This window comes from Prenolepis imparis, unplaced genomic scaffold, assembly GCF_030444845.1.
Source record: "Prenolepis imparis isolate NDT839.2.m4 unplaced genomic scaffold, iyPreImpa1.0 SCAF_3, whole genome shotgun sequence".
NCBI classification, from domain to species: Eukaryota; Metazoa; Arthropoda; class Insecta; order Hymenoptera; family Formicidae; genus Prenolepis; species Prenolepis imparis.
In genome coordinates, this window is record NW_028141161.1 from 14,789,650 (window position 1) to 14,813,677 (window position 24,028).

A 24,028-nucleotide genomic window follows, 5' to 3' on the forward strand; every position below is an offset into this window, starting at 1 on the left:
CAAATTGTTTATTTTATAATATTTCTATAGCGGTAATATGGAGGGGTATATAATATATAATGTTGAAAATATTGAAGTAGTAAAATTTTAAATAATATGTTATGTAATATCTAATTCGCGATTAATATTTTTTGACAAAAATCAGCTGGTAATTGTCAAAAATATTAATCGAATTTAAAATATTATAACATCCCTTTCTAAAAAAGGCATATTAATGTAAAGTCGATTCTCGCAAATATTGTTGTATTTTTTCCGGGATACTGATTGACTGTTTTGATTCGCATTATTCGTAGCATCGAGAGGCTGTCATCGCGAGGGTTAGTAGTTTAACAGTTTGTTTAAAATAAAATTAAATAAAATAATGATATTAGTTTTAAATAAAATATTATAATACTTTAAACTCGATTAATATTTTTGACAGTTATCAGCTGATTTCTGTCAGAAAATATTAATCGCGGATAAAGTATTATAACATATTATTTAAAACTAATATCATTATTTTATTTAATTTTATTTTGAACAAACTGTCAAACTGCTAACCCTCGCGATGACAGCCTCTCGATGCTACAAATATAACGCACAACGCGAATCTTGACAGCCAACTTCGATATTTGCGAGTACGACTTTACATATCTTTTTTAGAAAAGGAAAGTTGTGATAAATGAAAATCACAAAAAATTCTCGCTGAGAGAAGAACTCTGATTATAAAATTCTTTATATTATTCTTAAAATTATATATATTATTCCTGTTATATTTTCTATTATTTTCTATTATAATCCTGTTTAATAATGAAGTAACTTGTGCTAAAATATTATTAAATATTAAATTCATTTAATGATTGATTTAATGCAAATAAATCAAGTTATATAATATGTATAGTTAATTATTTTTCTAAAATTTGATAAAATAGGAAATAAAATAATTCTGAAGAGAGAGAGAGTGTGATGATATAACGTCAGAATTCGTAACTCTAAGATATTAAATTCCATACCATCGACCATCAATCAAAAATAATAACCACAAAAGTACGTAAGAAGTTGGAGAAAAGAAAAGTGAGGAAAAATGTTGGCGTAAAAACGTAGTAGTTTCTCATTGCACAGCCTAATATGTCTATGCCTTGGATTAAATACGAAGGAAATTTTGCGAGAGCTGCCAGGGCCGCTTGAATGATGCGAGCTTAAGTTCCGAAAATGAAAAGCAGTCCGTGGTGGTAACGGAGACGAGAATGCGGAGAGTGAGAACGGAGGAGGGCAGGTAGGGAGAGGGGTATAAGGTGCGCTGAGTGATAAATAAGCCTGCAGATATTGTGTTTCGCTTCTGACCTTAAGGGGTGCGCCTCGTATCTCCACCCCGCGCCGCGTAATCCTACTCGGAGTTTCAATAACGCCTGCGGCATAAACTAAGTTTAGCATAAAGTATTTTGGCTGTTCGCCGTTAGGAACACCAGCAGCTTCGAGCATAGGGTCGTTCCAAGAGACACTAGGGATAAGAGCCCGGCTGATACCGCGCCATATTCCACTGAGAATCGCGAACAAGCTTTAGGCGAGTTACATGTATGTAAACTGCATCGATGATCGCATACTTCTAACAATATTCATCGAAACTAATTCTTTATTAAGTATCTAGGAATTTTTTTAAATTTAATTAAATATGACTTTGGTTACATCTTGTGTCATTAAATTTTACACCTTATTTTGATATATTTAAATTATTGGCTTTCTAATTATCTTATAGTTTAGATTATATACGGTTTTTAAATTCGGGAATTGTAAGAGAAATGCGTGATTTTTTAAATTATTAGATTATCATTTTATTCCCACATACCCACACACATACAGAGAACGAGGATTATTTGACATTGATTGTGAGTGTCGAATTGATATTTACTGTTGGCATATGCCGTCGAGTATTTGGCTGTCTAATTGAGCAACCTGATATAGAACGCACATGAGTAAATCAAGTTGAGCGAATGACTTAAGGCGTTTCAGCTGTTCAACCAAGTTGCACCGTCTCCTTTATCTTATCCTTTCATCTTCGCGCAAATGCATAGAAGCGCGTTAGTAAATAGACGCTGTCACTACGCGCGCCAACTGTGCACCTGTGCACAAATGCACATGCAAGAGTACGTGTCATCTACAACCGCATGATTCGCTGCAACATGCATCCGATACGTGGCTGTTATCTTGCAGATCGTATTACTTATTTCGTTTAAAGTAGCGTAATTATTTTATTCATCAAGTTATATTCTCTCTCTTTCTCTCTCCCCTTCCCCCCTCTCTTACACATACACACACAACATATAAAAAATCAATTATATACATATATATACATTATACTAAAAGAGATATTATAAGATGATGATATTTTTATCCAAACTTGCTGATTCGATCGAAAGGAAGCTCTACGCATATATGTAAAATATTTTAGGATCAATGTAATAATTGAATAATTGAATCAATCATTTCCAAGATACTATTTATATGTATAAAGCCTTATTTCTCAAAGCGAGAAACGCAAGAGAAATACGCAAATATCTATATAAAGAAAGATATCACGTATGTATAATGAAAACCATTTTTCTCACTAATAATAGATATAAATTGAAATATAAATTATTATGTTAATTAATTTACACATTAATGTAAACCAAACTGCGCACCAAAATGCGTAGGTGCATAATCAGAATGTACCGTAGATTTGTCAAAAACCCGCATTTATACGTGGTACAAAGATCGTACGTGGTTAATATTTAATTCAACGTGTACACATCGCAGGCATTATTCCGCAAATGCATACATAAGCGCGAGAGTTTATGCACTTGGCGAGGAGTTACAACGCGGGAAAAGGCCGAATCAGCTTACAAACACGAACGTTTGCGCCAAAGGGATTTAATTGCTCGATTCAATTGTTACTTGTGCTGATGATACCGTGGTCAGAACACCGGTGTACGAAATTATACGGCGACATGCATCGAAATGGTCTTAGCGGCGGCAGCGGCGACGTACATAATGCGCTTACGTTTCCCACGATGTTGAGCCTGCACAACGCGGTAAAGTTTACGTTTGACTCCAGATATTACACCGGTTTACGTCTTGATTCGCTCGATTCCTACAATGACAATGTGCCAGAAATTCGTATAACCGCGATTTAGATTTGGTCATACACCACAAGTCGAACAGCGTATTCAATAATGTCGTTGCTCCGCATTTCACGACTTAACTTTTAAAATGTGTGTTTTATAAATTTATAGAAATATATGATTTTTTTCTCGTTTTTTCATAAGTACATTGCACCGCGTGTCACGATTTAGACAACAGATTATCCACGAAAAAAAAATATAATTAAAATTAAATTATTATTTTATTCTATTACTCTAATTAGTAGAATTATTCTAATTATTGTTTTAATTACAATTGAGTTGATCAATCTGTTTAGACTATTTTAAAAAAGTATTATTATTTTTTTTTTCTTTTATGAGAATATAAAAAGAGATATTTTTCGAATATATACTATTTAATTTTGTATATCTTGGTCTAGATAATTATATTAAAGACGACTTTATTAAAGCTGTACGTATAAAATTCAAAATTAAGAACAAGACGTCATAAACGACGAATTGGCATATTCTTCGCGGAGGGAAAAACCGAATGGGGAAACAGATGGATACGTAATATGCCCAGGGGATTGCAAGAGATTTCGAATGGGACCGGCGAGAGAAGCTGACTGAAAAATGCGAAACTATCGACACGAGAGAAACGAATGTTCAACCGTGCGGAACGTACAACGAGAGGAGACAAGACGCGTCGTCGAGCGCGAGATACCGTCGTACGCTTTTCGCGCACAATCGCCGCGTACGAGCGAAAACACCGTCAGTCTTCGCGAATGGGACGCTCACACACTTCCGAAATAATTTTATCTCGTGAAAGAATTTTCATGCTGAGAGAAAATCCGAACGTTCCAAAATCCAGAGTTGAAAAGTCCAAATTAATAGTTTTTAACAAAAAAAATATAATTGAATGACATTCTCTCTGAAATCTCAATTAAAATCCTTAAGATTCTGCTATATAAGGATATATTGTAATTCAATCCCTCATATTTTTTATTTCAATGCAATTACTTATTAAAACAGGCGCTTTTCAATAAGTTTGCATAAGACATCTTTTCTCTTCGTGTATGAGTTACGCAGTGAAAAACATCGCGCTATCTCGAAATGATATATTATAAGACGATAAAGCAACACGCTAAATTTTAAACCATTCCGAGCGAGATGTAGGACATCAGGAAACGAAGGCACGTTTGCAGAAGGTAGCCAAGTAGATGAGTAACGAAGCGTGAGTAACTAACGGCCATAAAACCACGAAACAACGTACGGCTTTCGCCTCGTAAACCATTGGCACGTGTTGGATTTTCTTGGCGTCTTTCGGAACGAATGTAACTGACGGGATGACGAGCCGTGGGCGAAGCAAACGGGAACATTACGGGAAACGGGATGCTAAGATAAGAAAATGTAATTCAAGAGAAACGCAATCGTACCCTTTCCCACCAATCCCACCCTAAAAGCGAGAAATATTTCAACGCGCCATTTATCCATCTAGAATTTTCATTCCCTACCTATACATTTAGCCAACTTTTAATTCTAGACGCGATTTTTCGACATTGATTAGACACACAACTATTTTTAACCATGTTAATTAAATGGTAATTAACTAAAATCTAAGAAAAAAATCAATTAACCCTTTTCTCCCAATACATTCAGTGAATGTGAAGAAAAATTAGCAGTTTAAAATAATATATAAATTTTATATAAATTTTATGATAGATATATCTTTCTTCTCTATCATATTATATAATATTAATTACTAATTACGATATTCATTATTCTAATAATATAAAACAATATAAAACACAACTACACAATAATATAAAAAGGAACGAGATTGATATTCATTGATTGATTGATTAATCACACTTGCAAGTGAGAGAAATATTTCACACGCTACTCCCTTCTCCGCCTTCCTTCCAACAAAGCGTACAAAAGAATTTTGCATAAAAATCTTACATATTTTCCTCTCAATATATCTTCCCTCAGAAAAGGAATGATATCCAAAAATGATACATCTGGCGGATTACACGTTGCGATTGTGCGCAGCGCGTTGCCTGCCACACGGCAGATACTATCGATCTTCATAGAGTCGAAAAATATCGGGTGTACTGAGCGGGACAACTCGCGCGCTTGTAGGTAATCCACGTAGTACGAGTTTAACATCATCTCAGCCCGGTAGTCGTTCTTCTTTCCGTTCTCTCTCGTCTTCCCTCCTTTTTCCTCTCATCCCATTCTCCGTTTACCTATTTTCCGGGAGCCTCGATCTATTCAATCTCGATGCAAAGGCGATCTCACGTGCAGTAATAGCTTGTCAGCCGCACCGTGCTTGCTTCTGATAAACGGCAGCCTCCCACGGCAATCCTTTCTTAAAGCTGCATAGTATGAATGTCTCTCTGTTACTCTCTCCTATCCCTCTTCTCGCTTCATCCCTCAGCCTTGCGAGCACATCCCTCTTTCCAGCAGTCGACACGTAATACGCTTACTACTGTATAAAATCCCATTGACAGCCATTTTCGCTGTGAGAAAAGCGGAATGAGATGCCGATTCTAATTGTAACTCGGTTGCGACAATTATGGCACTATTGAGGATGAACTCTTAAATTTATGAAATATATCTAGAGAGATATTTCTATGCATCTCTATAGTTTAAAATTGTTTATTTTATTTTTTATTTTATTTTTCTTTTTACTTCATTTATTTTTTCTGCAAACTGTATGATTTACATTTTTAGATCTACATTTTTGCTATGTATATTTATTTTAATTTAATTCGGACATTTTATTATAACTTTTACAAAATTATTATTACGTTTGCATTTATAATTTTCATTCTATTATAATCGTATAGTACAATGCATACATTTTTTCAAAAAAAATTAATTTGAAGCATTTTACCTATCTAACAATATCAATGGAACGTTGTACAAATGGTGTACAATGAAAAAAAAAGTATTTCAATCAGATTTTCGTGTATCGTTCCTAACATGATTTCCCCATAGACCGCACTATTTGTAAAACAATAAACATTTTTTCATCGAAACATTTTTTCCGTTTCGTTTGTGTTAAATGTACGATATTGTTTCGACTTTTAGATGACGAGAAAGTAAGTAGAACTTGATAATGAATTAAACAATTTAATTTAAAAATTTTTAACATTTAAAAATAGCGTCCATCGTGATTCTACCACGTTTGCAGCACGCCGGAGAAAAACATTCGCGCGAACATAGTTTACGTCGCGTCTGTTATTCCTACGCGGTTATTACGCGGAGCTCTCATAGCAACATATTGATATTCGTTGGGAGAGATAAAAATAACCGTTACCAGACGGAAAGCAGCTTTCCGATAATAGCCTGGCTCTTAAAAATCGCCCGTAATTAATGCGGATACGGTGCGATTCAATGCGAGAAAAATATCGCGATGTAGACAATTTTTTAAAACTGCGCCCGGTCTCGTGCAATATTGACATTAATATCACTCCATCGTGTCAGAAAATTATCGATTATCCCGCGCAGAAACTGCAACGCAACGTGTAATATAATAAATATGTATAAAAAGTATTGTTAAAATAGGGCGCGCCTTGTGTGTATGTATACTTCGCAGAAGAATTATCCCGTTTAATATAATGAAAACGTAATGCATAGACGGATATTTATGTTGTTTCATTAGTACATAGCATTTACGATACTCATTTAAGATACTTTAATGACGACGATACGTGCACCAGCATGATCCTCGGTGACTTTCGCGAACTTGTACAGGTGCACACGCGTGGCTATCATCCTTATATAGGCTATCGTTCGTATTCTCCTTGATGTCGCGGATCGTTCATACGGCTAATGAAAGCAGGTGAGGATCGGGAAAGAAAACAAAAATTCATCACAACAATACAAAGCAATTTCTTTTTTTTCAAATTTTTTTAGTTTGCATTCCATTTATGCTTCATCATCGAGATAAAAATATCTCCGGAATAATCCAAGCCAACGTTCGTGAGCATGATTGCTTCACGTGTCGCTGATATGATCGTCACGTGTACGATCCTATGCACGTTAAGGAATGACAATATCCAATATTATCAAAATGCATAATCTCTTTTTCTCTCTCTCTCTCTCTCTCTCTTATTTCTCGCCAGACATTAATAAATTTTTAAATAATTGAGATGCGCATGTCACGCAGAAGAAAACAAGCAATTCTATTTTATGTACATGCATTAGAATATTACATATTTAGATAGTTTTATATATTTATACTTTTAATTTTAATTTTCTCACACGTTCCTCTTTCTCCATCTACCTGCCTCTATCTACATCGATAAAGTATTCTTAAAGTGAAAATAATTATATACATATCAAATTATAAAACACGATACAAAATACTTGAAGAAATTGCGATCTTGATGCTCATGCGTCGTGTACTCAATTTAATAATTAATCTTTATATATTAGTTATAGTTCTCGGCGGGCCAAGATGTGATTTTCCTGTTATCGAATAAAATTAATTACACCGTCAGGTAACTGCACGCTCGGTAATTAATTGCGCAATTATTCAATTATATTTTATTCAAATCTCCAACAAAAGTCGCACGCATATAATAACAATATTCCGAGATAACGTTATAATAGCGTAACGCGCCGGTTCAAAGGAACAGAGAGTTTCCGTTCTCCATAGCTTTCTGCATAACGTTACCGCTAATTTTCGTGATATTATCACGCGTTGTGTCTTCGTTGTCAATGCTTCACGCTAAAATGCATTATCGTTTCCCGGCTTGTTACCGAGGACAGGAGTGTCAATTCGTCCATGGGCGGTCACGATAATAAAGGGTGTTCGTGGATAAAACGTTGCTTCCTTTACTCCATTTTCCGTGCGAGACGGTTGTGCATGTCGGACGCGCGTAAAAATGGGATTAAAAAATAATTAATGGACACGCCGGGGATATGGAAATGCTTTATAACGTAACGCGGTTAATAAAAGATGCACGTCCCGCGTCACACGGGTGTGATATACGGCTATGAAAAAAGAGGAAAAATGCGGAAAGGTACAGAGAGGAACGCACGATAACCGTGGCTTTATCGGTATGACGGAACTCATCTATTTAACAATATAAGCGTGTCGTTAAAAACAGAAACAGATGAACGACTGAGGCTAATATTTCCGCGCGAGATATACCTGACTGAAAATCTACCCGATGCATCATCGCGTTTCTCTAAAATCTCTTCGATCATTATCTATGAATATATCTTCTTAACGTGAAAAATCACAGACAAGACAATGAATAATAAAATTGATACTTAATCGTCTCTTTTTAATAATTTTCTGATAATAATTTTTGAGAAATACTTCTTACGAATATATTCACATATGCTAAGACGTTCAACTAATGAAAAAAATGCTTTCATATTACATTCATTTTACGTATTGACTATATGTATTTGCAAAGTTTTCTCATCAATCTTCGTCGTTCCGATGATACATTAATTTTAACCATCGTACGATCGAAAACGATGGCACTAAATGAATCAGGATAGACCGGTTATATAATCCATCGCCGACGAAGTCCCACAAGATCATGCATAAACTCGACGCATAAGTTCACGCTGTCAGCCCATCAACACGTTTCAAGCCCTCCGATTTGTCTTCGTCGTCACTTCGTATAATACTGTACGTCTTGAAACATAATCCGTTAATTTACTTTAACTAAAACTCGTAAAGTCGAATTTTTGCACATATGTTTGAGAGAGAGCCGTTGTTATAATTATGATACGAATTCAAACAGAGAAATTAATTTCGTCGATTTATCACAAGCAAACAATTAATAATACATATACATAGATTAGTGTAATAATTAATTAAAATTGCAAAATGAATAATTACAAAGAAAAAGAAACTGAAATTGATATAATTAATCGAGATAATAGAACTGAACAACGAACTAACAAGAATAATAGAATGTTACGATTATATTTGGTTTCATAACAGTTTCGTTAATTATGCACGATAATTCCCGCGTTTTTCGATCAATTAGAGAGATTAAAAGCAAACGTATCGAGATACGACGATCGTGGAAGCAAAATATTTATGAAAATCGCGTGAAGCGTCAGTAATTCGCGTGCACGACACGTTGTATCGTACAATGCGACAAATGCAGGCTACCGCGGCGCATACTCGGCGGCAATTAATATGCTTTAACGTTTCATCGCGATAATTATCTTGAATTAATTTTCTGCAACTATTAACAGTAACGATGGTAACACGAGCGAAAACCGCGACGCAGGATTGCGATCGATACGTCGGACGGTGCATTTTGTAAATTGCGAACATACATTTCGCGTGGGGACACGCGCGTGCGACAGATTTCAACGAGCACGCATCAAAAACGCATGTAAAAACGAATAGTGTGCGAATGTAAACGCTGTACGCTAGCCTGATTTTTGCTCCGCAAAGTTTCGGCGGAACACAAAGTCGAATTGTGTAGATACTACCGATACCGATGTTACGCATACGAATGAAGATGTATATTTATATTTTTCCAAGCACAAATATTGCATGCGAGGGGCCGAAGCACATTTGACTGTATCTACATTTCGCGTTTCGATGTTTATCACTGGAATAACAAATAAAAACGTATATAAATTGCCTTTCTGTCTCAAGATATATATCACAAAAATATTAAAATTCATATGCTTGGAGATCATAATTAGAAAATTTTATATTTTTCATATATTTTCCTCTACTTTTTTATAATTTTTTTAATCCATATACTTTCATAATATTCACTATCTAGTTTTTTATATTTTATCGTCGTACATTTAGTTCGATACCATCCGTAACTTTGAATCCAAGCAATATATAAATAACATGTCATGTCTTCGCATTAATTATCGATAGCTCGATAGTAAATATTAACTTTTAATTCGATAGTTTGGTATAATAATTTTAATTATACGGGTTGAGATTTGTTTGATTTAAGTGTTGCAAGACAAGTGTAAATGAACGTATCGAATGACGTGCGATATACGAACATATCAGGCTAAGATGCAGATATTTACAGAAAGTCTCGTCACTTCTTTTCCTCTGTATCGCATGAAACAACTCGTTGCATCGCAGTGAAAGTACGAAGGAAACGATGAATAGACTTTGGAGTATAAATCGGTGCGCCACGATATCGCCGGTGGATGTATATATAATTTTCATGCGAAGGAAAAGAGAGGTTGGACATTTATTTATTTATTTATTGTGTCTGGACCTGACGCGCGAAGCTGCAGTGCAAAAGTGCACTGCTTCTTACTTCTCTATTCTTTTTGTTTTTTGATTCTTTGTTGCACCGATGTTTGTATAGCGTGGCTCGACTACTCTCGCCATTCGTTTCAATTTTTCCAGGGTACTCGGCATAATATATAGAGTAAAAAGCATTTTCTATATTACATTTTCTAATTTATTAATCTATCTATTGTGTTATGTGATGGATAAAAAAAAACAAACAAGAAGAAAAAATATTTTGCACAATATATATCTTGTTCTTCAACCAAAATAAATAACATAATATAATGAAATATCGATATAACGAAAACTTAGGAAAATAAAATTTAAATAAAATAATGATTAGTCCTAAAAAAATATAAGAAGATAATATATAGAAATTGAAAAAATCGTATATTTCTAATTTTTTTAATTTTATTGTTTCAAGATATTTATTTAAGGACCGCGTTTATTTAAAGACACCGCTTGATTTCTAGCTTAACTTTTCGCTTCTCACTCGTATGCCAGTCCTGCTCTTTCGCTCGTCAAGTGTGGTACTTAAATATTGAATACTCGCAACATTTTCCGAGCTGCGTGTTTGCGCATGAATAGTTCAGAGAGGCGTGGTCTCTCTTTCTCTCTCTCTCTCTCTCGACCCGAATGCCGGATTAAACATGGAGAATCCATTGAAAGATCGTATGCGTACATTCTTGCTTCGCTTCTTGTAGTTTCATTTTTATTTCAGTACGAGTTCTTCTTTATCGCATGAATGAGTCATTAAATTTTCACCGTGCTGTATCTACCAGGCGACAGCATTAAGGAGGAAAAAAAAGAGGGAAGAAAGTAAATTCCGCGATGTGCTAAATTTCACCGGGAAATGAGAATTTCGCCGCGTAACTTCGCACGATTATTTACGACGAAATGCCGATAATGGACGAACAAGATGCTCCAATTCGACGGCGATGGGTGGCAGCGTATCGGCGAAGCTATTACTTCTTTATTCCAGCCGCGGGCCGGCTATTATTCCGACGTTGAAATAAATGCAGAAGGATTCGATTTTTCAAACCCAAGGGTTCTTTCCGGTAGACTGCCGTATTATGAGTCGATAGTGGTAGAAGTCGTTCTCATACGAACGAACTTACTCCGTTGATTCCATCCTTCCTTCCTTCCTTCCTTCCTTCCTTCCTTCCTTCCGCCTTTCCACCCTTCCTTCCTGCAAGAAGCGCTTTAAGATCCCCGCGATGAATGCCGATGATCCCACGCGATGTCCAAATATTTGGATCCCACGGCACGTACGGCCGGAGAGGGAAGAGCATTCTGGCGAAGGGCCCGACGAGCGCACGCCGAAGAGGCTTCCATGGTTACTTCCACGCTCTACGAAATCAGTCGAGCGAGCGTGTGGAAATGTACGCTCGCCGACACAGCCAACGGAGAAATATGTCAAAGTTGAAGGAAATAAGAGCTGTAGAGGATGAAAGAGCGCGAGAGAGCCTTAAGATGCCAGGTCGAGCGAGAGGGATAAAGAGTACTCGTGCGCTCTGACGATGCGCGTACAATATCATTTTTATCTCTTCTTTGAATTAGAACAGTCTATATCTATACGGAGAGAATTTTCTGTTAGAATTTACCCTGAAAATCATGGTAATCGTGGGACAATATGGTATGGAAAGAATTTTATGAGAATTTCTCTGATTAATATTTATCAAAATAAAATAATAATCTACACACTAAAATATAAAACATGTTTGATTAATTTTACTAAACTGCATGGTAAAATTAATCAAGCATATTTTATATTTTATATTATAATAGATATTATTATTTTTGTGATAAATATTAATCAGAGAAATTCTCATAAAATTCTTTCCATATATTGTCCTACGATTACCATGATTTTCTTTAAATTCTAAGAGAAAATTCTCTCTGTGTAGATAGAAATTTATAGAGAATTTTTAGAAACAGAAACATGCCGAATAAATGTATTATTTAAATAATTGAATCGTGACAGCATATACATATAAGCGTAAGTTTTTATTTATAGACATAAGCAAAAATCCATCAAATTTAACGTGCTCGCTGAAACAAAATGAGCCACTCAATCGCTTTTCGATATATCGAACATAAGGATGCGTTCATATACCATGTTTCGCGACGGAGCGAAAACAATTTTGCGTTTGTATCTCTTTTTTTTTCAGCGAAATGTGGCTGAAGAAAAGTCCGGGTCGTCCTAATTGCGCTTTATAAAAGCAGGAGTGGTTCATAAATTTAAAACGACCGCCGCCTTACATTAATATCAAAACCGCAGCGGTGGCAGCGGTGAAGCTGCGCGCGTTTCGCTAACTCCATTATAAATATCTGCTTTAACTCCGCGCTCGGAAAGCCACCGAATAAAGTTTCATCAATCATTCGCCGTGCCATAGAAAACAGCGGCCGGATAAATTACAATGCCCACAAAACGAGAAAGACAAGGAGAAAGATAAAGAGAGAGAGAGAGAGGGAAAGAGAGAAAGAGCGGTTTGTGTTAAATCTCATCAGCATTACTATCCATTATCTCCTTCATTAACGCGACTACTCGACTCTTTCTTCGTGAAATGCCTCTTTCTCGCGAGCGTCCTCCTCTCGTCTGCTTTTCGAAAGAAATAATATCGTTTTTAATAAAATGTATTCGTCGCGTGACGAAAAATTAAATAGAACGAATTGTCGGATTGTGGTTGAACGGGCGCGAACAGTCGACAGAGAAGATATCGATATACGATCGAATCTACAACAACGTTGGAGTATTATTTTTTTAGAGATAGCTCGCGCGCGGGATAACGTCGGTGCGAGAAACGCATTGGAACCGTGAATGAGTGAAACGAGCGCTAGCGGATGAAAAACGGAAAAATCGAAAACCGATAACCGACCGTATTTCTATATCGACGACCCGTAGCGCTATATGGCAAAAGTACGGAATGCGATAATTATGAGAAAGCGCGACGCGCGATATGACACGCGGATACCTAGTGAATTCTCTATCGCATGCAGAGAGGCGGCGGCCAACCTCTGGTGATGAGTTGTGAATGAGAGTCCGGAGATGGTGTATGCATTTTAATCACGTAGCGAACACGCAGCGAGAGCGAGCACGTGATATCTCCTGAATTTTTCACAAACAGTTACATTCCTAGAAAACGCACAAACAGCAATCATAAAAATAAATTAAAGCCTTCTTCGCGCGATTCTATTTTTTGTTCACGTTAAAATCAAATTTCTATTCTGATGCGCAGTGAAATAATTCAAGTCACTATTATTTAAATTTCAACCCTTTCTCTTCTTCCAAATGTTATTTGTATGGATTTTCCGTAAATATAACTTATTCGGAAATGGAAAGTCTCGCGGTTACGTATCTCTAATTACGAGACACCTGTTTCCTCCGCAGCTTCTCGACAATCTATTTTTCATCACCCGAGATTCTCGCGTTCCTCGATCCGGTACTCTTCTATAGTCAATTGCTATCCGTTCATCCAGCGCGTGAGAAATCGCTAAAATGAAACGGAAGGCGACAGCGGGTAAACAAACCGTTGGCGGGGAGGAGAATGAGAAACAAGAGCGGGTATGAGGCAGCGACATTTACCACGCCGACTATGCAGATCTTCAGCATTATGAATGTCGGGCATTTAATGGAGAAAACTACTGCGACGGCGCGCGTATTATATTGCGACCGCTATATAGCGGTAGTTGCCTCGCGAGTTGGATGGTTGAAATATACAGTTGAATTATAGTTACTGTAAAAGAGAGAGGGAAAGGGAAAGAGAGAGATAAGAGAGAGAAGCTACTAGAGAGAAATAGGCGAGTAAAGATCTAACAAGGATTTGTTGTGATCGTCGATGATGTTTAATGTCCACTCATAATCTATATCTCGGGATTATTATAAATTTGCTTACTTTTTTAAATATTAATAATATATATGCCAAATGTGCATTTTAAAATGTTTGTCAATTTATTTCAACTATATTTTGCGACATATTAATAACAAAGTAAAAAAGAAAGTAAAGCGCATAATCTAGTAAAAGAATGTGAATCTTTCTTTGAAGTCTCATTATATATAGATGTATTTAAGAATGCTGTACTGTTAGAAAATGATACTTATTGATTAACATGTCTTTATATTGTATTTAAATCCTTTTAGTAAAATAACTAATATATTGCACCTGTTCGGAACTTGGTTGATGTAGGATGGCTCGATGGCGCGTACGAAGACCCAGTGGACATTAACCGTTATGGAGGTGCACATATATTTGTTATAAGCCAATTTAACGGGAACAGACGGTGTACATTGTACCTCAAGCTTCCCTTCGATCGCACGTATAATCGAGCTGGTCGATCGCGAACTTTCTCTAACTTTGCTCCAAGTTCTAATCGAAGTCGAATTAATACAGTTTCGAGGATAGAAACTGATAATTAGGACATCGGCCACGTGACATTTCTGCGATCGATCCATTAACCGGATGTGGAGTAAATATTGCAGTATAAATGCTAGTTTCAACCACATTATTAATCCTCTAATTAATAATGCTTTCGCAATGTAAAAGTGAGATATAATCATAATTTCAAAATAATAATTGCAATATTTTATTATGCACGATTCGATATTATATATATTTTTATAGTATTATAAATATTTATTCAGAAATTGGAAAAAAAATTGTAAAGAACACCTTTCGCAATGGAAAGAAAATTATTATAGTGAAAGAAAAATGTTCACCTTAAAAGAGATTTACAAAATTGGAAAAGATAATCTCTGAAAAAACAGTTCTTTGGGAGAATAAGTTTAAAAAATAAATGGAATGGAATTGCTTAATTTATATATTTCATATTTTCTCTTGCGCACCTAAGGTAAAATCCTCAATTTTGGTGAATCTGCAAAATTCGATTTTTTATCGCATAAATCAACGGATACGAAATAATATCGCGTGGGTGTCGTGAGGAACAATCGCGTGTCTCTTCGTACTACGCCAAGTTGTATGCGGCGAGAGATTATCTCGGGGATAAGTCACGGCCATTAACGAGACGTCGCTGCTCTTTCATTAGCTAACCTTCTGACAGGTAGCCGCGAGAGGTCCTATCCCTGATCTGACCGCGAGGACGAGTCGTCCGAGACCTTATTCGAGCCGCATTGCGACGTTGTCTCGTATATTTCTTCGAACGGCAAGGTCAGCCTAAACTAGTAGAAATAAGGAATGAGAAAGGACACGTATAGGCAACATATGTAGAAAAAGATAATTATATATTTATACTCCTTACTTGTTCGTTTATAATCGGAAAATACAGCATATTATAAATGAGGTTTTAAATAAGAAATTATCTGTGTTTAAAAAATGCATTAAACAGTAGGAAATTTTTTTTTCATATATTAATTTATTTAAAGAAGAAACTAGAGCAGATTATATTTTGTCGTTCTCTCTGAAAATGTATTTCGTTTATTTCGCAAAAAACTCCCAAATAAACTAACCAAATAAATTTAAAATGCCAAGAAAAAATTTTGTCTACCTCCGATAACTTTCGAGAAACCAACTTGCAATACTTTACGTGGACCACATTATATATATATATATATTGTTAGCAAACTTTCCCGCTTTCGGTTTATCCTTCTCGAACTCTGCGTTTTTCTTTCTAAGGCAATTACTAAATTAGTTATAAGAAAAGAATGGAACTTGTTACGTGTATAATTGGGTCGTACAAAACGAGTCGTACATGCGTTATTTCAGATGTCCCAGATAATTTGGAAAAATAAATTTGAAAAAATATATCTTCGAGAGAGGATGTTAACTACCATCCATCAGATAATTATTTGTATAATTGTATGATAACTAACTGTGATACTAATCATACAACATTAACAGCTTATTTTTTACAAAATCTTGTTACTCTCTTAAAAAGTTTAATATTGCTAACTTACATATATTTTGAAAAAAAAAACAAGATGTCTAACAAGCGAATAATGTAAAATACATGTCTCCCATTCAGAAAATTAAAATTAAGTATGCAAGGATATAACGAGAATGCTGGATTATTATTTTAAAAAGTGTATCTCAAAGCGATGCCAGAAACATTTTATTTCTTAGCTCTTAGCAACGGGCAGAGAGACCTTAAGTAAAAAGAAAAGTAATAAGATGGCGTCTTATTATTAGACGTTTTTAGAGACTGTGTCATTAAGAGGAGCGAAGGAACTCGGGGGGGCCTCGGACTTTTTGCACACGACTCAATTCAAATCTGCATCGTTAGACTTCTGTAAAAAAGTCTACGTTGACAGAAATATAAAAGAGAGATAGGAAGAGAGAGGGAAAGAGAAATCTGCGGAATTTCTCTTGTTAGCAAAAGTTAGGCAAAATTCATTCTCCGTTCACTTAACTTCCGGTTCGCAAATAAACAAACGGCAAATTTGTCGTCATAATGTGCGCAACCAACAACGTATTTGTTCAGCAAGTTCGCTAAGTATGACACTTTAAATCTTTCTATTGAAGACAGTTTCGCGACTAATGTTGGCACCTTTCGCCAACTTTACGCGTTTCTCAAATATAATGAACAGCTTATTCTGAAGCTGACTATCAGAAGTGACACGTACAGAAATACTTCGTCTATAAAACGTAAGACAAATCTATCTAATGATTTTTAACTATTTACTTTCATTATTTCGATATCATTATGAATCTGTCTTTTTTTTTATCTTTGATATAAAGTTTATATAAAGAGATCGACCTCGTTGATGAATGAGGAATAAACGTTGACATCGTCTACTAGAACGTACACGGACAGGACACTCTGTCGACAACAGGATACTCCGCGGCGGAACCGAAACCGACATAGGGAACAAGCGCGTATTCGCTCCTACTCGCGTATAATAGTCGCGAATACACACGCCGAAATTGTCACGTGACGCAGGACAGTGAGACGCACGCTACACGCGCGCGTAGACACGTGAAACGCGACAGAGCGTGAGCGCGCGACACAGGCCGACACAATGGTAACGGCACTTCGACTTGACAATGAGCATGAGTGAATGCGTTCTCCCAATGGAGGCGTCTTGACGTGCGCACACACATATACACTTCAACATTGGGTTAATGCTCCATTGTCCTCCGTTGCGCACCTGCGAAGGATTACACACGCACTCGACCGCCTTATCCCCTTCCCTCTTCCCCTTGCCGAGCAAGGTAAGCTTACGTAATACGTCGGTACATGCGTATACATTCGTACGTGAGGCTTATTTGCAGCTCGCTAAGAGTCCACCTAAGATTATTAATTGTTAGAGAGAGAGAGAGAAACTCTGCTCCTATAAAAAATATTACCCCCGCGATTCAGAATTTCCTGTCTCATAATTTGCATTTCTTCTCGGATCAATCCTGTACAACAATTTAATAAAAGTTAACAATTTTTCAAGAATTTTTTTAGAGTTTGAGATATAATTTAATTACATGGTATCGGATAAAAAAAATGTGTCTTATGCACAATTAATCAGTCTCAAAATTATAATTTTCTTTGAAATTGGTGCACTCTACCATCCGTGTCTGACTCTTTTTAGTCCGTTGCTACTTAAATTTATAATTTTATGAAAGCTGTGCATTTCTCGAGACAACTAATTTTGTTATTATTTAAATCGATAACTTTTAAATAGGGGACAATACTATTATCTCGTGTCTGATCATCCGCGTCTGACTCTTTTTAGTCTGTTACTACTTAAATTTATAGTTTTATGAAAGCTGTGCTTTTCTCGAGACAACTAATTTTGTTATTATTTAAATCGATAACTTTTAAATAGGGGACAATACTATATTATCTCGTGTCTGATCATCCGTGTCTGACTCTTTTTAGTCCGTTACTACTTAAATTTATAATTTTATGAAAGCTGTGCATTTCTCGAGACAACTAATTTTGTTATTATTTAAATCGATAACTTTTAAATAGGGGACAATACTATTATCTCGTGTCTGATCATCCGCGTCTGACTCTTTTTAGTCTGTTACTACTTAAATTTATAGTTTTATGAAAGCTGTGCTTTTCTCGAGACAACTAATTTTGTTATTATTTAAATCGATAACTTTTAAATAGGGGACAATACTATATTATCTCGTGTCTGATCATCCGTGTCTGACTCTTTTTAGTCCGTTACTACTTAAATTTATAATTTTATAAAAGCTGTGCATTTCTCGAGACAACTAATTTTGTTATTTAAATCGATAACTTTTAAATAGGGGACAATACTATATTATCTCGTGTCTGATCATCCGTGTCTGACTCTTTTTAGTCCGTTACTACTTAAATTTATAATTTTATAAAAGCTGTGCATTTCTCGAGACAACTAATTTTGTTATTATTTAAATCAATAACTTTTAAATAGGATAGACACAATACTATTATCTCGCTGTACTGATATTCACGTTCGTTTAGAAGAAGAAATTCCGCGTAAAGTGCAATTGAGCATTCTCTCGCGTCGGACTTATACCGTAACGTCGCGCAATTTACCCCCAACGTGAAGTGAACGCGCGCGACTAGCACCCTCGATAACATTTCGCGCACCGCGTTGGTTCACAGCGCGGTCGGGTCGGGCGATTACATCTACGACACGCGAGAACACGTGCAAATCCTTTCGCGGCATTCGCGCAGACACTTCGAATTCCAGAGTTTACCTAACCCTTTCCCCCGAACCCGGTTCTCGAGGAGATCCTACCCTCCCGCCGCTTTTACCCTTCCACCATCCTTATCCTGAGCAAAGACGCGTCGAACTACGAGCTTAGGGTGGTTAACTAACTACGGACCCGGCCCATTAGCATTTATAGTGCAAAGTTGTCCAGGCGTTAAATCCACTCCGCGTTTTATGCGTTCCTGCGCACGGCACGCGCCCCGCTCTAATCTAAGCAATTACCGTTTCCAAGGAGGTTCTCGATCTCTACGAATAATCGCCCGCCTCGCCGTATATCGATTTAATTGCGATCGTGAGGTGAGTTATCGGAAGAAGATAGATAAATGCGCAGATTTATCTTGTAGTAACAAGTGCCTCGAGGCGCACATTCAATTTCATAAGAATTCTACAATGGGTGGGTAATAATATATACCAATGATATAAACAATCGAAGATTTAAAATATATAGTTTTTTGTTGTCTCTGAAACAGATATCCGTATTTTCGTCTCACTAAAAGTTTAATTCTAATAGATACAGTCTTCTCTAATATTATAATCTATTCTGAAATCTTTTTATAGTATAGAATGGTGAGTAAATTGCTACGTCGTGTACCAACATATACACACGCGTGTTTGCGAAGTAAAAAATACAGGCAGAATTCGCGGCAGAGGCGTCTCGGGAGGAGCTGGGAGGTGATGAATTTAACAACGATGCCCATTTATATGCGCACAGTTCGCGATCGGTCCCAGAACGAATCTTTAAATGGCTCGCACATCTCGTCGCGAGAAAGTTAGGGCCGACGGCGCGCGTTACGCTCGATATTTGTTCGGTGCAACCAGCGTTCCGCACACAGACGACGACGACGAGAGGCTTTCATTCGAGGTCGTGTGTCTCCCCTACGGACGTACGTACTGTTTCTCGTGTGAGAGCGCGCGAAACAGAAAGTTACCGAGAGTGACGAGTCCCCGGGGAAATTTCCAAGTTTCCTTTTAATGGAATTATAAAGAGGAGCGGTGAGAGGGGGATTCGTGACCACGTGACATTCGGTAAACTCGCAGAAATCCCTCGGGATGAAACGCAAAGTATCGCAATGGCAGCAAGAGATGACGGTGGATTTTCGGCGGATATCATTACTAATTACAGTACCGCATGTAGAGAAATAATCTAAAGATCAAATTCTCATAAATATATGTGCATATTATAATATTATTTATTTTTGGAGACAGAAACTGATTTTTTCGAAAAATTACATTATCCAAATTCAGGTGCAGTAGTTGTTAGTTAAATATCCAGCGCAGTTCAAATTACGTATAATTTTTTTTTAATTGTAAATATTGCATGAATCAAAACATTATTGTCGTTAAGGCAATAAGAGTACACATATAAGAGCAGCGGCATTGTAAAAAAGAGATAAAGAATCCAAATATTATAAAGAAGATAAGGAATCCAAACAATGTAATCTAAGCTTAATCCGGCTTGAAACCGGTTTCACTAAGCGCGACATTTCGGGGCAAGCGATATTGACTGCCAATCGATAACAAGGAGCTTATTGAATAGGTAAAGTGAATTCGGGAATAGAGAGGAGCGAGGAAACTTGGAACAGAGAGAGAGAGAGAGAGAGAGAGAGAGGGAGAGAAAACTCGATAGTAGATGATTAAGTATTGTGACATCCTGGGTCCACGCAAAGATCCTCCTTCGACGTTCTATCTCCTTGGACCCTGGCTATCAGCAAGAAACGAGGGAGGTCCGTGTCGAGATTTGCAGAAAGTAATATTAATAGCTGAAGCGTGAAAGGGTTAATCCATGCGTCCCTCGGTTAATGCGAGAGTTGAGATGCCTTCTCTCTGTATATAGCGAGAGATTTTATAAATGAACAACGATATTTATTGTGGAGATAAATGTTGAACTAGCTCGATTATATATAAGAAAAAAAATTTCGGAATTCTAAGATAAAATTTTTATAAGATATAGAGATAATAAAGATAATAAGAAAATTCAATAAAAAATTTCTTGTTTCGAGAAAGTATATAACAAATTAAATATATATAAATTTCAACAATTAAATATTAATAAAATCATGTATCTTGACACTTGTTGCAAACCATATTTTTTTTTTTCTTTTAAACGTTAATATTTTGTGTAATTTTGCCTTCGATGTTTAATAAATTATTAAGGCGATGTAATAAAATATATTAAGTAAAGAAGAGGAAGAAGAGAAGAGAAAGTATAATCCGTTATATACAATGTAACATATTTATCGCCACGCCCTTTGTCCAGAAACAAAAGGGTCGTCCACTCCTTTCGCGAAGGCTCGCAAGATTCATGAAGAGTAATATTAATGGTATGATATAAAAGGGATAATCCTTCGCGCGCGACCCTTCGCGAGCGCTATTTGTAACGATCAATATACCGGATCATCGTAGCGAAGGCTCGTTTTTCAAGCAACGGGCCACGCCATCGGCGCATTTTTCGTCCATCTAATAATCCGGATCGGAGGGATGGTTGGTGAAAAACTGGCGCGGGAGGGGGCGTGATACGGTTCTTTTGATTCATTCACCGGTATGGACATTCATAGCGATGAGAATGAAACGCCGGCGCCCATTTCTCATGCTACCCCAGACCGATTCTGGACGCTACGAAAATGTGTTGGAAGGTCCTCGCTTTTTACGCGTCGTCTGATGAATATGTTTGACAAAGTAAGTGTGTATCTACTGCGAGGGCGTTTTGCCAGAGAATAAAATATGTCAATGCTTGTTGGGGAAGGGGGCGGAGGCAAGCAAAGGCTTAAAAAATCTTCAAATATCTATAGAATTTTCGCGACGTGATAAATAGGTGACATATCTCAGAATTACTGCGATATTTTAACGGCGCGTCTGTCAGAATATGCGAGAATAATTTCGCACATTTATGAGATTTTCTAAAATATATTATCCAATTTATGAGGTTATTATAGGTACTTGGATCTTTTTTAATTCACGTACATACATATAATGCAAGTTTAAAATTATTTTTTATTTAATTTTATTTTATAAAAATAAAATATATTTTTGTAAGCTAAAAATATAAAGTTTTCAAAGCAAATGGGTTGTCGCCGAATTTGATATTGAAAATATGCTTGAGTTATTCATTATTCATTTCTACAGAACACTATATAAAGATGTTAACTCGATTATTTAACGATCACGTCAGCAAATCAAGAATATACAGAAATCAATTTACTCCCGCAAAATGCAAGCAAAAAGAAGCACATGCGATATAATATACAGTTTGGGCGACATTCAGAATTGATAAGCCAAAGTTTCTCGCAATATTTGCCCAGTGCTCGCGACTCGTCGCTTGGTGCTTAATAATATTTTTTACGGCACAGAAAAAAGAAGGTAACGTGCCGCGATATCGTTATAATATAACGGGTTGTGTAATAACGGATCGCGCGGAGAAAAACCGTAAAAACGAAATGCCGCGTAAACGACGTGCAGTCGTCGGGATATTGTCATATGGGTAATTCATTCTATAATGTCTTTAAAAAATATAGTACTTTTTCATGTATTTTTCATGGCTTCCATTTGATTTATACGAAGTTACATTTTGTATCGTTTTCGCGTGGACACCGCGTATATTTCCTTCATTTCGCCTCGCGCGGTATTTTATCTCTGCCGTTAGCACCGATTTAAAAATCGTTTGTATAACGCAAAAAAAAAAGAATACTATTGTTATGTAATAGTTCCGATAATTCCGCCATTCGTTATTTTTCTATTCGTTTCTATTCGTTTTACAAAAAATGCGACAACTCGGTGTGATTATTTTCTCGTATTTCTATGCACTCTCTCGCTGGCGCTAATAGAGTGTGTTTCTCATATTACATTTTTGATATTACTTTGTTAAATATTCTTTATTCTTTTTTTTTTACTGAATGGTTGTTTCATAAACTTTTCTAACTATAGCTGCCCTATGCCTTTTCGTATTATTACATTACTTTCGTATCAACTGTATTAATCCTGTTTCCGTTTTGAGACAAGAGCTGCAGATACATTTATATATAAGCAAATAAATTTAATAAAATAGAACAATGTTTATTTTCTACATTCCTGCAAAATATTGAAAAATAACGCGAAAGTCGATAACTTTGTTTTAATAAATAATAATATTAATAATAATTTCGAAAATTTATGAGAAAAGATTGAACTTATATTTGGTATAAAATATCATGAGAAAATCGCATATATTAATACTTCCATTCATTTAAATCTATGTATATTTTTCAAGGACACTTTTGAAAGAGCAAAGACCGTGATTTCTCAAGCAAGTCTATATCTAAAAGAGGTCGAAGGCCTTAGATTGAGAATTACTCGAGAAGAGCGTACAGAATCAGTTCCGTTTCACAAGTGGAACTTTTCGATTGACTTATCCAAACTCAATATTCCATATTGCAGCTCGCTTCTCGTGAAAATCTCAAAAATGCACTATAGGCATATTGTTTTTCAGAGAGATGATATTTGCAGATAAAATATCATATCCGCAGAAAATATATTCTTGAATATTGCAATCGGCGTGCAATTTTTTGCTGAACGAATGCCATAGTTATCGAGTATCTAATATTCTGTTTCGTGACGAATTTCCAAAGTAAAATCATCTTTACTGCGAAAAAATACAGTAGATAAATCGCAAGAATTTTTTCTCTCTCTCTCTTTTCCTCTCTTGCTCTCTCTCCCTCCTCTCTCCGTGAATACTATTAAATATATAAAATAAAAATATATAGAGATGAAATTTACATTGCTATATTTTCAATTCTTGTATTATATTATTTTGCACGTGGTGATTTTTCTCATTTGACATTTGAAGCTCTCGATATTCACGCAAGCAATTGAGTAAAAGCTAATAAAAATGCGTTAAAATATTCTCCGGGATTATATGTCTTTCTCTCTCTTTCAAAATTATGTTATAACGATCGATTTTTTTTTCTCTGTACATGTTAGTCAGTTTGAACGAGAGGTATAGGAAAAGTTCGGCGGAAAGCCGAACGAGTTAATCAAACCTTC

The 24,028-nt window shown here is 36.1% G+C and overlaps 2 protein-coding genes across 3 annotated transcripts in view; one reads left to right on the forward strand and one right to left on the reverse strand.

Annotated features, from left to right (window-relative positions):
* The window catches only part of Stet (stem cell tumor), a 364,546-nt gene that overhangs the window by 198,219 nt on the left and 142,299 nt on the right, over positions 1-24,028 (reverse strand). The gene's annotated exons all lie outside the window — the stretch shown is intronic.
* LOC145933726 (uncharacterized) overlaps positions 1-24,028 on the forward strand; it is a 187,513-nt gene that overhangs the window by 64,471 nt on the left and 99,014 nt on the right. The window lies entirely within an intron of this gene.